Source organism: Suncus etruscus, chromosome 20, assembly GCF_024139225.1.
Source record: "Suncus etruscus isolate mSunEtr1 chromosome 20, mSunEtr1.pri.cur, whole genome shotgun sequence".
NCBI lineage: Eukaryota > Metazoa > Chordata > Mammalia > Eulipotyphla > Soricidae > Suncus > Suncus etruscus.
This window is the reverse complement of record NC_064867.1, coordinates 27,001,297-27,017,763: the sequence shown is the minus strand read 5'-3', so window position 1 is coordinate 27,017,763 and position 16,467 is coordinate 27,001,297. Positions and strand designations below refer to the sequence as shown.

Below are 16,467 nucleotides of genomic sequence, written 5' to 3'. Positions count from 1 at the left end.
AGAGGTAGTATAGCAGATATGGCACTAGCATTGAGCACAGCTGGCCCAGATTTGATCTGCACACACCATATGGTTTTCTGAGCTCTGCCAGAAGTAATTCTTGAGTGCAGAGCCAGGAGTAACTCCTGCACCTCGCTGGATGTGGCTCCCAAACTGGATACACACGAAAAGTTTTCAAGAAAGCTGCTCTGTATGAAAGAGGAAGTATTCTTTTGCCATGAGACGCGGGTTTCTCACCTTTCCCCTTTCATTGTTTGTTGTTGTTGCTTTGAATGGGATGCTACCAAGTTGAGGTGCTTGCATACATTTACATTTGGCTGTGGCGCACTTTTGTGGCAGACCGTGTGGTCATACTTGGCAAGTGGGGGTAGTATCCCGAACGCTGGAGATCCAACTTTTTTTTTTCATGCCTCCAAGGTAAGCACCGAGCCTCTGGGGACCCCCATGTCTTTTTTATTTTTATTGGATGTCATTCCCAGCTGTGTTCAGCATTTACTTCTGCCTCCTCTGCGCTCTGGGCCTCTGGGGAGCCCCCATGTCTTTTTATTTTATTGGGGGGGGCATTCCCAGCTGTGCTTAGCATTTACTCCTGCCTCCTCGGCGCTCAGGGATCACTCCTGGCGGGGCTCAGGGAGTGCTGGAATGGAACCCAGCAGCAATACATGCAAGGCAAGCGCTCTACTCACTGTCCTAGAGCGCCAATCCACGGAATACTCCCACCCCGTTGTTTTTAGGCATCTCTTTTTAAAAAAAAAATATAGGCACTCCCTAGGAATCTCATTTATCTTAGCCTGACTTGGGGCGAAGGCTACTCCGTGCCATTTACTCATGCATTTACTTGCTAAAAGGCGAGCATCTGGTGCCCACCATATGCCAGGACTCTTGAGGGGGGGTCCCCGGGGATGCACATAGGAGCCCTGGTTTCAGATTTGGGGAGGCTGCGGAGCATCTTTCTAGCCAAGAAGTTTCCTTCGGGACGCCCAGAGAGGATCCCCTTCCCTTGGAACTGAGCTATGGGGTGCTTTGCAAATTCCACTGGAAGGGGACCACCGGGCTGGGCGGGGCCCGGCTGCTTCCAGGGGGGCAAAGCTCGGCTCTGCCTGAACCCCCCCAGGAGGCGCTCGCGAGCAGAGCGCAGGACCAGGCGGGCGGGCACGCTGGGCGCTCGGGCATCATCAGAAGGTGGCAATCTCTGCAAAGCCGAAGCTGCCATCTCTGTGCCTCCCGCTGTCCCTTCTCCCCACATCCCGCCTCCCTCCCTCCCAGGGTGCACCCCACCTTCCACTTTACTCACAGGGAGCCTCTTGCCAGCCTCACCCCCACACCCCACCCCTACCCCGCACGTCACCCCAACTCCCCGCCCCGCACCCCACCCCATCAGCACCCAGAATGGAGTCTGGGTTTCCTGAGAGCTCAAACTCTGTGCTCAGCGTTTTTGCTGCCTGCGGGTGTTAAAGTGGCCTCCGAGGACCGGACGCAGGGGGTGGGCGGAGGGCCTGCACCCCTTTGCACCCCAACCTCTACTCCAAAAGCTTGCATCTGCGTCTAGGAGGTGGGACATCTTCTGGGCTGCATTTTTGAAGCCTCTTTGTGCTCTGGGAGCCTGGCACACCCAGGTAAGTCCATGAAACTCTGTTTGTGCATGTGTGTGTGTGTGTGTGTGTGTGTGTGTGTGTGTGTGTGTGTGTGTGTGTGTGTGTGTGTGTGTGTGTGTGTGTGTTGGTCTCCGGGGCACTGCAAAGCTAGAGCAACTTTTGAGCGGCTCTGCCCCAGGTCTTGGGTCTTGCTTAGAACAGCAGCTGCTGTTTAAGAAGCGGTTGCCAGGTTTATCTTTAATCCCAGGGAACTTTCTCCCACACCTTTGGCTCCGTAGGTTCCACCCCAAATCGGGAAGGGAGTCCGGGGCAAAGGGGGGGGGGATTTCCCAGCTCTAAAGTCTACCTTGAGGAACATGGTTGTAGCTTTAGACATTGGAAAGGGGAAGGGAGTCTGCCCTGGCTGGAGTTACCACTTTCCAGTGGCACTAAAAGAAAAAAGATCTGGAGATTGTCAGGGCACCCGATAACTGTTAGGGTTCCGCCTCCAATCTCCTCCCCCAATCCGATTTACAATAGGTCCCCAGAAGACTCAGTGGCATCTGTACTCCTGTGACATCTCTTGATGCGGTCTCTCCATCCTAGGTTAGAGAGAGTAGCCCCAGGGAGCAGAGGGCGGGTGAGTGGGATTTTTCACCTGCTCGCTACAGACCAAAGGGAACCCCGGGGAGGGTTCCCCCAGAGGCCCCAGCATGGTAGGGTCAGAGAGAGACAGGGTTAATCAGGCACCCATGACACCCAAGTCATTATTGATGGACATCCAGAAGAGCTGGCAGAATACCATCCCTGTCTGTCTTCCCACCTTGCTTCCCCCCCAGAGACCTTGCTAGCCTGATTTCAGGTCCCACAAACACTCCGGGCAGCATCACAGGCTACAGGGCTGATCCCCGGGCACAGGATCTTCTGGGATGGCACCAAGGGGGTTCCAAAATTGAGAGCAGGAAACGCCCTCAAAACAGGGGTGGGCATGGCTGAGAGAGGAGAGTGCCCTGGGCAGCTGCGAAAGGATCCTCCCTCACTCCGCCCCAATTTCCCATTGATGGGGGGGAGGGAACTCCAGGCCACCCCTTTATGCCCGTGTTCAAAACAACGCAAAATCGCCTTTCTCCTCTTACTGCTTTGCCAGGGTTTTTAAAAAAGTCTCGCTTTGGTGGTTCTTGGCTTCCTCCACTCTCCTTTCCTGAATAGCATTTGTGAGCTGTCCAAGGTGCTGAAAAGTACACTTAGTGGAGATAAAACTCCACTCCTGAAAACAATGCTTTATTTTGCAGTGAAATGTTATTTTGTGCCCGTTTCTTATTCTACTGATCATTCACTAGTTAGTGCTTGAAAATTCCTGTTTATTATTATTATTATTATTATTATTATTATTGTTATTATTGGTTTTGTGTTGAAACAACTCATCAAAGCATTGCCACAACTAAACCAAACTTTCCCGGACCTGATGTTTTGAATTTATGGCCATGTTTGAAGTCTGTAGATGCTGGTTCATTGACTTAGCATACCCCTGCCCCCACTCCAACCAGGACCAGAGACAAGTACCAGCTTTACTTATTTCATCTGGAATTTTCATTATGTGTAGTAAGGTTCCATTTCTTTTTATTACCCAGCAGATACGGCAGAGCTCAAGCTGCCATTGGCAGTGATCATAACGATAACTTCTGATATTTTCATTTCCCTTGCCAGGCTGTCACTGCAGGGTTAAACTTGTGTGATTGGCTCGACAAAGTCACTCTATGAGATGGGGGTGGGGTGAGCATGGAGTAGGGCACAGATAGTCACCTGTACAGAGGCAGCTGAAAATAAAAGGAGAGTTTGCAAATACTAGTCAGATGCCTGTGTTGAAGTGCATGTGAATATGTCTAATTTTCCTCTTTCATTTCATTTCTTCTGGGATGTCTGATGGTTGGTTTCACAGGATCAAACTCCAGTCCAATGGAAACTAAGTGATTTCCTCTTAGCATTACATAAAAGCAGGCATTTGTCCATATCAGGAGGAGATGTTGAATCCAGGGCAATTTTGAATGGTTAGGTGAGAAAAGCTGACCTCTAAAGAACCAAAGGTCTATTCCTATATCACCATGTGAAATTATGTGTCCATCAGCTTCACTACCCTGTGGATGAATAGTCTCACTTTCATTCTTTTAGATGTTTCTAGCACATTTACTTGGAATCAGGTCCTGCATGTGACTTTTTGTTATAGCCTCTAAATATATTTTTCACCAATAGTTGCTATAAAATTTGTAAATTGTTTTAAAATTGAACATAAAAGAATTCCTGTTTATCTTAAGGTGCCTGGTAGAAAAATGGCATTTTGTTTGACTCATTGGTTGGTTCTTATGGAGACCCTGTTTTTAAAGGTTTTAATTAATAGATGTTTTATCCTAAAATGTTACTTGATTTGCATGTGGGTTTCTGGTGAAAAATACCTCATGCTAGTTAGTAGGAAGCAAAGTTTTTAGCTTCCTTATGTAGCACTAATCAAAAAATAGAAGCTTTGATTTTTCTCATCATCAGATAATTGGAGTCACCAGCATGACTGAAAATCTTGAGATTATATTGACTATAAGAAATAATCAACAAGAAAAACATGGGTTAATTGGTGGAATGCTTATTTCTGATGAATTCAAATTTTTGGAAACCCAGCTGCATGCATTTATATGGTTTGCAGTGCCTTTCTCTGTCTTCACTTTGCAAGTTCCCTGAAACATAGTGCCAGATCATTATAGCCTTAATTCACACAAGGAAAGTATTTTTCCACTTGGAGGTAAACACGTGGGAGGTGAGCAGTGGATGTTGTGTGTAATCAATGTCCCACACTTTTAGAGGAATATGGATCTCGAGCAAGCCACTCTCTTATCTCTAACCTGATGGGTTGGAAAAGTCACTTCGTAAGTCTTGATATTTTTCAATCAGCAGTGTGGCCAGAAGATTTATATTTTAGGCACTTTGAAGAGACAAAGGGCCTGAATTTGTTTTCTATATCTGATCTTTCCACTTCTCTCTTGTTAATATTTAAAAACAAAACCAGCAAAAGTCCCTTTGGATCCATGTGGTAACCCAAAGTAGTATTTCCTTGGCAACAGTAGCAAGTATGCTAGAGATTTGAGCTAGCAAGATGGAAATTTTTAAATGCCTTTAAATATAATGTTGCATGGTTCAAGGCCATCATGTTGTGTGTTCAAATGAACCTAGAACTTAATCTAAGAGTCACACTTGATGGTACTCTTTTTTCTGATGAAGTGTAAATGGCAAAGAATGAGAATACAAGACCTTTTTTTTTTTTAAGAAAGTTTCAATATCTTTATGATGTGCTTTCTTTGGGGGAAAGCTGGTGTGAAAACAATTAGATTGAAGCTATAAATCTACATTCAGGGTGAGGTATTTATATAGAGAGTTGGGAGAAGTCCAAAATCAAGCTCTGTAAATAGATGCTGTCTTTTTCTTCATTGTTTGACAATCGTAATAGACTGCCATCAGCATTAAATTCAACCAGTGAGTATCTGCTGAGCAGTGGTTGCATAATACAAGTATAGTAGTATTCCTACATATGTACTTTCCATATTTCTTGCACCAGAAATCTCATTTATGTGGGAGCTTTCTGTTTAGTCTATGAGCTACCAAATATAGACAAAACATAGTGTATAAGCATATACTCTCTGTTTTCTCTAAGTTGGCAAGTCCTAGGAAGTTCCTTGGTTTATTGATGAGTTCTTGGGATAGACTTTTGAGAACTACCTATGTTTTGGCTCATAAAATTGTGTGGGCATGAAATTCAGAAGCTAAGAGGATAGCCAATTTGGGATAGGTGATGCGTGTCCTACGATTTCAGAATACGTCCAAAAACTGCAGGAAGAAGTCAGTATAAGCCTAGCATGTGGGATCATCTCTAGACTGTGACCAGGAACTTTATCATGTTGAATCTATGACTCTGAGAATTAGAAGAACTCATGGGAATCATCTGTTGATTCAAGCAGTTTAATTCGACAGCTGTAGAAATAGAACATTAGAGAGGGATCTTCTGTAACCAGGGAGCTCATTCAATAAAACTCTGATTACTCCTCTGATAAAGAGACTCTGCTTCCCTGGAGACATGACCATGGTGGCTCCATATGTACTGACCATCGCTGGCGCCATGTGTCCTGATAATCTCTACTGAGTTGAGCTTCTCGGTGGGGGTCATCCACCTCCCTCAGAACTGATTACATTGCTCTCTCCTGGAGCCAGGGCAATATTTAGCCAATAGATTTTATTAAATTTATCCAAAGTCATTGTCTGCAGCCATCTCTGCTAATGTGAATGCTTTGTGAGGAATTGCCCAGGCACAATCTAAGCGTTCTGGTTTGAATGTCACAATTGAGTTAATAAAGCAAACAAAGAGATTTTATGTGTATTTACAGTTCTAGGAAACTCACAGAGGGAATCCTTTTTTCTCTTTTAAATGAACGGCCATTCATAAAGATCTGGCTCAGAACCTAATATTTCTAACTATATTTTATTAGAAAATAAAAGCTTTACCTCTTTGGCAATACTGAAAAAGGACAACATTTCAGTTGAATTCTAGAAACCTCAGGTTGAAGTTGAACTAAAACACTTTTTTGTAGCTGATAAATCCCAAAGCTGTGTAGGGTGATTCAACATGAATTGAGGGAGAGGAAAAACCCACATTAGTCTACAGGGGTAGTATATGGCCAGGGTTCGGGGAACTGGAAGAGGCAGGAGGGAAGGGCCGCGCAGAATTGACATTGGAGTTGATGGCCACAAGAGGGCACCGGAGCTCTGGCAGAGCTTACCATAGGGACTGAGAGAGGGACTTCAACAGTCAGGGAAGGGTTTGAGGGAATCCCAAAGGTGTACCCAAGTGTGATACTGGTTTTCCTATGTTTCTGATTCTCTATCCCATATTGTCTCACTGCAGAGAGGGCACAAAGATTTGAGTGCCTAAAAGTATTTGGAAATATATGGAGCAGGAACGGGTTGTATCATCTCGGGGCTGGGAGAATGACCTCAGGACAGGATACACAGATGGTTCTTAAGTATTTTCCTTGACTTACATCATTGGCACTGGGCATGTTATCACAGGAAGAACTCTGCCTTTGGTATTCCGGTGTGGATTTGGGGCTTTCCACATTTAAGTACTGGTGTGTGCACTTGCACTTGCACTTGCCTGCTGGAATGTGAACTTAGTCATAGCTGTGAATATGCTGTGTATTCAGTGTTGGAAAAGACAGGTAGATACCAACTTTTATGTTCTTTCTCTCTTAAAAAGGTATTTTTAAGAGAATTACTGGTGATGGGTGGTGTTCTTTACATGACTGAAACCCAAACACAATCATGTATGTAATAAAGTTGTTTAAATAAAAAAAATACTACATATTCAATGCAGTCTCAATAAAATCCCCATTAAAAAAAGAATTGTGGTTTTAAAAACAATGATTTGTAGGGATCAGAGTGATTGTACAGCGAATACAATGCTTTCCTTGCATGTGACTGACCTGGGTTCTATCCCTGGCACCCTATGTGTTTTCCAGAGGCCACCAGGAGTGAACCCTGAACACCAAAGAGTGTGGCTCCTCAAACAAAACAAAACAAAAATAATGGTTCATTAGAGTGTACATATATAGGCTTGAGGGACACACTACTACAGTGCCCCACTCACTTTCAAAGAGCGAGGCTCTTTGTTTTTCTTCTCCTGGAGCATCAGCCCCTCCATTTCTATTCAAGCTATAGTCAAAATGACATACCTTATTTTCTTAGATTTGAGTAGTATTCCACAAGGTGTATGGCTCAAGTACAAATTCTTTGCCAAGTCCTATGTAGTTGAGTTTCTTTGGAAAGTTCTCTCCAGACCCTCTCCTCTCCAATTTCTCTCACCTGTTTTCAGCACCCTCTTGATCAGTTGATGGACTGCATTGATCTGCTGAAGAGTAAATAATCTTAGCCTTCATGCCAAATATTGTGTTCAGCCTCGCTGGGTTGAGCATAAAGTTTTGATGGAATCTTGGGGATCCAGGCTGGAGGGACAGATGGCAGATAAGCAACTGTGGTGGCAACTATGGGGGAAGTGGAACAGTGAAGGAGATAAGAGCTATTGGAGTTTATTTTTTTTTGTCTCAGGAAACCTGCAAAAGGGTTTCTTCAATTCCTGACTGCTTGTATTTTCTGTGAATCAAGGAAATGGATTGGATGGAGGATAATTCTGAAGGAGAGGCAAGAGGAAAGTCTCACCTTGCTTGCACTTTACTTTATGCTTCGCTGTTAAATGTATATTTTATGTACAAGTGGACTGTTTTATATATATTTAATAAAGCTCCCAGAGATTCTTCTACTAGTCATATGGCTCTCCTGCCATACACACATACACACACACACACACACACACACACACACCACCACCACCACCACCACCACCACCACCACCACCACCATTTCATAAAATAATGCCTTTGTAGTTGGTTTAACCCATTTAAACAGAGAAATACTGTCCCCTTATTTCTTTTCCTCTGTTTTCATCTTTATTGTATTTTTAAAAATTGGTTTTGGACCTGGCAGAGTTTAGGGCTCATTTCTGGCTCTGTTCTCGGGAATCACTCTCGACGGTGCTCAGGGAGACAAAATATGGCACTAAAGATTGAACCCTGTTCGGCTGTGTGAGACTAAGTGAAGCCACTTCAGAGCAAGACAGGGGTTCCTCTCTTGTCCATGTATGATTTCTGGGTGCAAGACTTTTTCTAGCAAACTTCAGGTCCTCAGGAATTGCTCAAAAGTGTTTTCTTGTGACTATAAGAATCCCACCATTGTTTCTTCTTTGTTCTAAGTCAAGACTGTACCCAAAATTGTGAAATTGTGGTACAATTTCATAAAGACAAGTGCTTATCGAGTTTTATTAGGAAGAGGAGTTAAGCTGCGATGGAAACAGACTTGATTCAAATTATGACTGTTTTATCACTGTTTAGCCTTGGGCAAAATTACCAAACCTCTCTGAGCCTGATTTCCTTGTTTATAAACATGGGGATAAAGCCATATCAATGGTCATATGATGTTGTTTTCTTCCTTTTCGACTGTTCACTGATCTTTCCCTAAGGGTCTAATACCTTAGAAAATATGGTTTTAATTTCCTTTAAAAATATTTTGCAGAGCTTTATTCCACGCTATAAATATAAGCACATAGATGGTCATTAAATACATATTCTGGAGCATGTATTATTAGTCTGATTTGACAAGTAGATCAATGCCAAAGAATTAGCAACTGGGAAAGAAGAAGGACTTCATTGTAGGGTGCCCCCACCCTAATTCCTAATTTAAAAACCAGGGCAGTGTCCATAGGTCATCTTTTGTATAATTTATTGTTTCCTCCTTGGTCTACTTCCTATGTCCTCTTGTGATCAATGTGCCCCAGTTCTGTGTGTGGCATCAGTGTGAGTGCATTTCCCCCTCTAATATATGTACTTTTCTGGGTAGCATCACTTGATCTGGAATTCCCAGGTACTTAGGATTTTCTGGGGTCTAGGGTACCCCACCCCTGATATTATCTGTCCCTGTACTCAGGAGAGTTGTGAGTTGCTTTAATGTACCTTTCACTTATAATCAGCTCTGTTTCTTTTCTCCTGCATTAGAATTGACTTGTAGCCTTTGATTGGTTTGTTTTTTATGTTCTAATGGAGAAAAAAGAACGCGACGTTTCATTTTACTATAGACTGTTGCAAGAGTAATGAATGTATATCATTGTTATTCTCAAATATGATTTCATATGCAAATTTTACTTTCCATTACCTTTGCATTGGAACCTTTGCACAATGAGCACTGTTCTATTTGCAAGATGGGATTCTGATGTACAGAGCTGGGTGGCCTGGTTTGTTTGAGAAGGACATCCATTAGGTCACAGATTCCTGGTTTGCAATCCTGGGTTCTGCTTCACCTTTCATAGCTGAGTTGGCACAGAGGTAAAGTGAGAGGGGAAAGGCAGTAAGGAGAATCTCCTAAGGGGAACAACATTGCAGCCCTGTGGTAGCAAGTGTGGTCCACAGAAATTGTTCAGATGGTAACTGTTGTTGATTGGTTAAGCTCATGAGTGATTTTCATAGTGTGATGTACTGGTGTGGAGAGCTGTGAACTAGAAGGCATGAGGTTCCTGGAGGCATGAGAGGATGGTGAGTCATGGCTTCCATAGCCCTGGAGACACTTCCTGGCTTCTTTTTTCCTCCTGAACATTTCATACCCAGTCACAGAAAAAGCTGAAATACAGACCCTTTCCAAGATGAGACTTCCTCTGCTCCTGCTGGTGCCACTTTCTGACCCATGCATAGAATGCTCAGCTCCAGCCTTCCTGTTAGCACACACCCAGAGTATAGAATCCATTTAGACCCACACTGGATCCAAACATAGAAAGTCCAAGCATAGAAAGTTCAGACATAGAGAGGCAGGTTTTTCCCTTAAAGCCCAAAATACTGTGGCCCCCTTTTCAGAGTGTTCTTGCCCTTACCCCTATGGGAGTCAACACATTAACTTTGATGCTGCCATTTTGTTGTTGGTTTTTGTTTTGTTTGTGTTTGTTTCTGTCTTGGGTTATACCAAATGATGCTCAGGACTTACTCCTGGCTCTTCACTAAGGGATCTCTCTCAATGGAGCTCAGGGGGAACATATGGGATGAATGTAAGGCAAGCACCCTACCCACGGTAATATTGCACTGGCCCTATAGCACCGCGAGTTGTGTTAACTGAGTCATATTCAAGTGGGAGTGATAGGTGCCAGCAGCTATAGGTGCAAAAGTCACACTCTCATTTTCAAGCTGAGTCCTGGGGAGGGGGAACTGCTTCTAGCTGGTGTGTATGTGGGGGTGTTGATGGGGGGCTGTTCCTTACTGTTTGATTCAATGGATCAAGCCTGGGAATCTCCTCATGCCTCTCTCTCCCATTTGGAAACACAGGCTTTAAATTCAATTTATATAGACAAAGTGGGCTTTTGCTCTCTAGTGTGGTACAGCCACGGCAGTGTCAGTAGGGAAGAAAGTGAGGTGACATTTCCCGAGTACCTGTGACATTTACCATGTGCCAAGTACCTTTGGGGGACTGGGATGCATATTATCCCATTTAATCCTCACAGTTCTCACTGACCTGCCAATCAACTCAGAATTCTTCAGTGTTTGCCATGGATCTCTCAAGTGTGTTGTGCTAGGTTTGAGTGCATGGGATGAACAAGATGCACGTACCTGACCTTCTGGAGATTGTGCTTCAGCAGGGAAAAGGGCTTGAGCTTCTACCTGATCTTTAGACAACAGAGAGATTGGGGAACTTGGCTAAGGGGAAACAACACTTGGGAGGCAGAAGAAACAAATTTTAAAACCATTTAATTCTCGCTGGGGCCAGGGAGCAATTGGGGCCATAGCTAGCAGTGTTCATGGTTTACTCCTGGCTCTGTGCTCAGGGATCACTGCTCTGGATCAGTGCTCAGGAAACCATGGTGTAAGGGTTAAAAGTGCTATCTGCTGCATCCTGAATTATACCTTCTGCCTTTATTGTTTCATTATTTGTGTAAGATCATATCCAGCAATTCTCGGGGATTACTCCCAGTTGTGCTTGGGGAACAGGTGGTACTGGGAATCTAACTGGAGCCTTTTACACTTAGCCCTTTGGCTCTTTCTCTGTCCCCAAACCATTTTTGCTGGAAAAGATGCAGTTATTTTGCTCAAACAAGATATTTTCAACCATTTTGCTCCCAGTACCCTTGGATACTCAAAATGATTAAAGATACTTAACAGGCTGTTCAGTGGATACAACAGTCAGCCACTGCCTTTCAAACAGAAAATTTTAACACATTGAGTACTATGATGAAGCAAGTTGCAAATATGCCTGCTTTCCTGTGACCATGATTTTTTACTTCTTGGAGTGGCTTTGTGGCTGCCAAAGAGGAGAAAATTCTCTACTTCTAAACTTGCTCATTTATTTCTTTTCACCCGAGCACCTCTCTGAAACCTGATTAACCGTATTACCCAGTGATGGATGCTGCAGGAAATACAGACTTGTTCTGGAACTGCCTTTTCCATTAAGCATGCATGTGACCACGTGTGGTTAAGGGGATGAATGGCAGCATCAGAAGTGTCCATCACACAGCTTTTGAGCCCAGGGGAAGGTAGGAATAGGTGCAATCTGCAGTCTCCAGAAATCTGTGGCATGCATTGCTTTTAGCGATCCTTCAGGCATATACCCTGGCAAGGAAAGCCTGGGGAAACACTGGGAGTTCTCCTGCAATTCTCTCCTAGTTCTATGTCAGAGAATGTGTCACAGAAATCACCGCACACCTGGATCCAAGAGTCAAGGGCTTTGCTGTCCTGTGGGCTGCTGAATCACTTTGCTATTAATAAAGGGCTAACAACCAAGTTGCTGTCTGTTCCCATCATTGTTTTAAACTCTTCATCCAGAGGCAACCAGTGTATCCTCCTACCTCCCACATCCATATTTTCCTTCAGGACTAATTAATGGGCCACATTGGGTCACAGACTGAGGGGTAAGGTAGCAATGTTTGGTTTTATTGAGAAACAACACCCACATGTGAACTGACATAATTCTATGCAGTTCTCAATTGATGGTCATTGATTGCAGATCCCTATTTGTCTAGAGGCCCAGGATGTAAGGAAGATGATGCCATATGGTCAATGTGACTGTTTAGTGGGAGGGGATCCTGGGAGCAGATATGGACAGAGGGAGCTGTGAGTCATTTGTTTGGGCTGTTTCTTTCTCATTTTTCCTTTTGTGCTATTGTTGTATGTGTTATTTGTGTGTATGTGTGCATGCATGCATGTGCACACACATGCATGTATATATCCCATACATACTTGGTTGAGGTGCTTGCACTTCACTTTTGGATGCATCACCCCAGATCACACTGGCAGTGCTGGGGACTGCATTTGGTGACACGGGAGTGCTGCCTGAGATAGAACTTGTGTCTTTGTTCCTGCTAGGCAGACACTTAATTCCAAGTCACATCCCAAGGCCCTGTCTTGTTTGTTTGTTTGTTTGTTTTTTAACACCAGACATTTGGATCACTGGTTCACAGGCCAACTTCAAATATTCCTTGTCCAACTATTTGCTGTCATAGAGTCCAAGCTCCCAAACCCAAAGAGCATGATGCCAGTTCTAGATTTATGTGTGCGTGTGTGTGTGGTTGTGTGTGTGTGTGTGTGATTTTTCTGTGATTTTGTTTCTGTGGGGGCTAAGGGAGAAGTAGTGTTTACACCAAGTTCTGTGCTCAGGGATTGCTTCCAGTGGTGCTTGAGGGACCTATTATGGTGGCAGATTTCTAACTAGGGTCAGCAGCATTCAAGGCTAGTGCCTTAACCCCCTTAATCTCAGACTTGTTAGATGATTTTTGATGGTTTTGCAGCATCATTCTGGAAAGCTGAAATTTGACACTCAACTTCTCCTTTGGTTAACAGGACGTCCTTGGCTACTTTGACAGGCACCTTTGCTTGCAGTTTGCAAGGTGATGGTTATTTTCTAGGAGAGACACCTAAGTAGAAGTCAGTTTAGTAGAGGGTCCCAGGCATAAGCGATTGTCTCTGCAAGACCTTCGATCTCTTCCTCTCTACAGCACAGGTTTGCAGTATGGACTACATGTGGGCCAGCTTTTGGAAAACGTTTTTAGTCAAAAGGGTGGTTTTTGTTTGTTTGTTTGTTTGTTTTTTAATCAGGGTGCATGTTTTTTTTTTTTTAAAGTTGTGAGTTTCTTGCCCAGAATTCCCAAATTCTGACTCCAGGGTCCATATGACCCCTATGCACATTCTCATGGCTGAGGATAGATGGGTTTGAAGATGGGTAGTCCTTTCTCTAAGCAGATGCAGGCAGGAAAAGGATCTGGCATCCCGGTTTTTTATTCAACCTGCTAAGCCCCTTGTTTCTGCATTCAGTGGCAGTTTTCTGTTTAGCTACTAAACCTACTTAGGCATCCCCCTACCAGCACTCCAGTCCAAAATTGTCATTTTGAAATCTGGTCTCTGAGAGCATAGCAAATCTCTAGTTGCATTTCTGTTACTGGGGGATGAACAAGCCTATCAAGAGGCTTCCCAGTTTCGATCTGTAAAATCCATATAGCTTGTTTGATCTCTCAGGACCCTTCTTGCCTGATTACACAGCATTAACAAGGCTGTGAGGCACAGATGCCCTGGGAACCTGGGTTTCCCCCATCTGCAGAGAGCCAGTTCAGTCTCTGGAGTCTCTGCCTGTCATTTTCATGTGGCATCAGCTGGCATGATAAAGCAGATCAGAGCAGGAGCATCTCTACCTCTGACTTGTCATGTCTTACGTGAGAAAAATAGAGGAGCAGAGTGCAAGGAGAATCCCAATGAGGCTTTATGTAGCTTTCGAGTTGGTATATGCAGATAAATTGCAGAAAAGTCACACTCCAGAAACTGTCTTTATTTCTGTTATTTTGGATTCACACCTGACAGTGCACAGGGGTTACTTCTGGTTCTGTGCAAGGGATCATCTAGGTGGTGATCAGGGGAGCACATGCAGTGTTGGAATAGAACTCAAGTTGGCTGAGTATAAGACACGTGCCTTGTCTACTGTACTATTTCTCCAGCCCCTTCACTAGATTTTGGTGTGATTTGGTGCAAGTTCCATATTTATGCCTTGGTGTCAAATTGGAGGCAAAAATCACAATGGCACCAGTGTTGTACAGATGAGAGAGATGGAGAGATGGAGTCTTCTAAGTGGATTGTTTGTGAGGGCTGGAAGGCTAAAGAGAGGGGTACCAGCTATTTCACTCCCTGCCCTTCACCCCCAGGGAGAAACAAGAGAAGTTTGGTCCAGTCCTGGCCAGAAGTGTGAACTGGGGCACCGGCTCCCTAAATCAGAATATCAGCGGCTCCTCTCCTTTAGGAGCGGGCGTTTCCACTGTCCCCATTCCTGGAGAGATTCCAGGCTTCCATCTGCTCAGCAGCACAGATTTGACCACGGGGTTATCGTTTATTAATTCATTCATTTGGGAGGTGACACACAGCCTCTGCCGAGGCAGGAGCCAAGTCAAGCCTCCCTCTGCAGGTGCATTTTCTCCTGAGCCAGCCAGCACCGGGGTGCAGATCACAGCCCTGCCTGCCTCCCTCTTGGTGGTGAGTGACTGACTGACCATGGCAGGACTGAAGGCAGAGAGCACGCAGGGCTAGGAGAGCTCCTGCAAGGAGGGAGAAGCCAGTTTTTCTAATCCTCTGGCTTCCATGGGCAGGTTCCGGACTGTAATTTCTCATTTGGGAAGAGAAGAGTCAGAGGGAAAAGACAGCTTGGCTCTTACCCACAGCATCTCTGCCACTTTCTGACTTTTGTACCTTTACGGTGCTGCCCAGATAGGCTGCCTGCTGGATGCTCTGGACTGTGAGCAGAATTTGCTCCTTTTTAGGCTGTTTCCTTCTAAGCACTCCTTGTTCTGTTTCCTTCATGTTTTTCTAACTTTGCAGAGCTCTGGAGGACTCAAAAGGGAGTTGCTTTTTGATCTGAAGGACTTTGGCTAATGTTTCTTCCTATAAAGTGGAATCTATGTGTCCGATGAGGACCTTTCATTTTCCTAAGTTAGGTTTCCCAGAGATTGCTTCTGATTGAAAAGTGGAGAAATCGGATGTATATGATTGGGAAAACTGTGATTTCTCTATCTTTCTACATCCCTCACTTAATGTCTCTTAGCACGGCATTCACGAGGTTTATATTTCAGAGGTTTTGTGTTACACCGTGACACAGCATTGCAGTGCCTGTTACAATGAACCAAATTGCTTTAAATCCTTCAGCTCCGGCAGTAGTTAAGGGTGGATGTCTACCCCTTTCTACTCAGGGTACCAATTTCAGGGGCAACCAAGATGAATTCTTAGGGCAGACTTTCAGAGAATTGTGTCTCTCATTTAGAACACATACACACTTGCTCATTTCACTTGTCAATGTTGATTTATGGTGAAACTCAGCACTGTCCCCATTTTCCTGATTCACAATTCCTTAGGAGGGTGCAAGAGGAAAAGTAAGAGGGATGATCTTTTCAAGACACAACACGATTCCTAAAGGTGACAGCCATGCCATATGTGAGCAGTGATTAACAGCTGCAGACTCCGCTAACGGGTTTTTAAAAATAAAGTGATATAATTCATGTTTTCCCTCTTTTTGGGGTTGTCGCTGGCTTGGGTGGACTGCCCTGGTTTTCCAAGCTTTACTTTATTCTGTGGCAATCGACCATTCCTCCCGTCATAGTGGCACACTTAAATATTAAATAAGGGTGGTCCTAAATCAATTCAGACTTTTCTCTTCTATTTCTTCCAGCCAGAGTATTACGTTTCAGGACAGTGGTGGTGCATATGAAAACCAACACCCCTTCTATAATTGCTCAGAGAATTTCTTAGAGGGTATTTGGGGGAATGGAAAGGAAGGCATTTCTCAGGTTGGCGTGTTTTGGATTCAGTTTGCTTTAATTTACAGCTGTGATGGAGCTGGGCATGTGCTTAACGAAGTGTCACAAATTTAAAAGATTTCCCCTGTTGTCCCTGGCTGGGTGGGAACAGATAGACGGGCACAAGGACATTCCTGTCTAAGATGAGTGGTGGGGGAGTCACTTGTTATCTTAACAGAGCACGTTCCACAAACATCAAGCAAGCGAACCCAGGGAGTGCTCCTTCTGATGGATAAGCCTCTGACAACTTGCCCGTGGGTTATTTTTAACTGTTATTTGGGTTCTCCTTTCCTTGGAGAATATATCGGAAGTGGGAAATCCTCTTACTTGAGAAGGATCTACCTGCTAGATAGACTTAGCGGATCTTTCTGAGCCATTGATGCTCATTTCCCATCAAGAATCTCAGAATTGTCTCTCCAAGGAAGGTGCTCTGGCGAACGCATTTCTATTCTT

General features: G+C 44.3%; 1 protein-coding gene across 1 annotated transcript in view; it reads left to right on the top strand.

The window, feature by feature from the left end:
• Positions 1-1,391: 1,391 nt before the first annotated feature.
• The window catches only part of CPNE4 (copine 4), a 483,892-nt gene continuing 468,816 nt past the window's right edge, over positions 1,392-16,467 (top strand). Inside the window, exon 1 of the mRNA XM_049766524.1 lies at positions 1,392-1,616. The gene's annotated coding sequence lies outside the window, so the exon portion shown is untranslated. The remainder of the gene's footprint in view (positions 1,617-16,467) is intronic.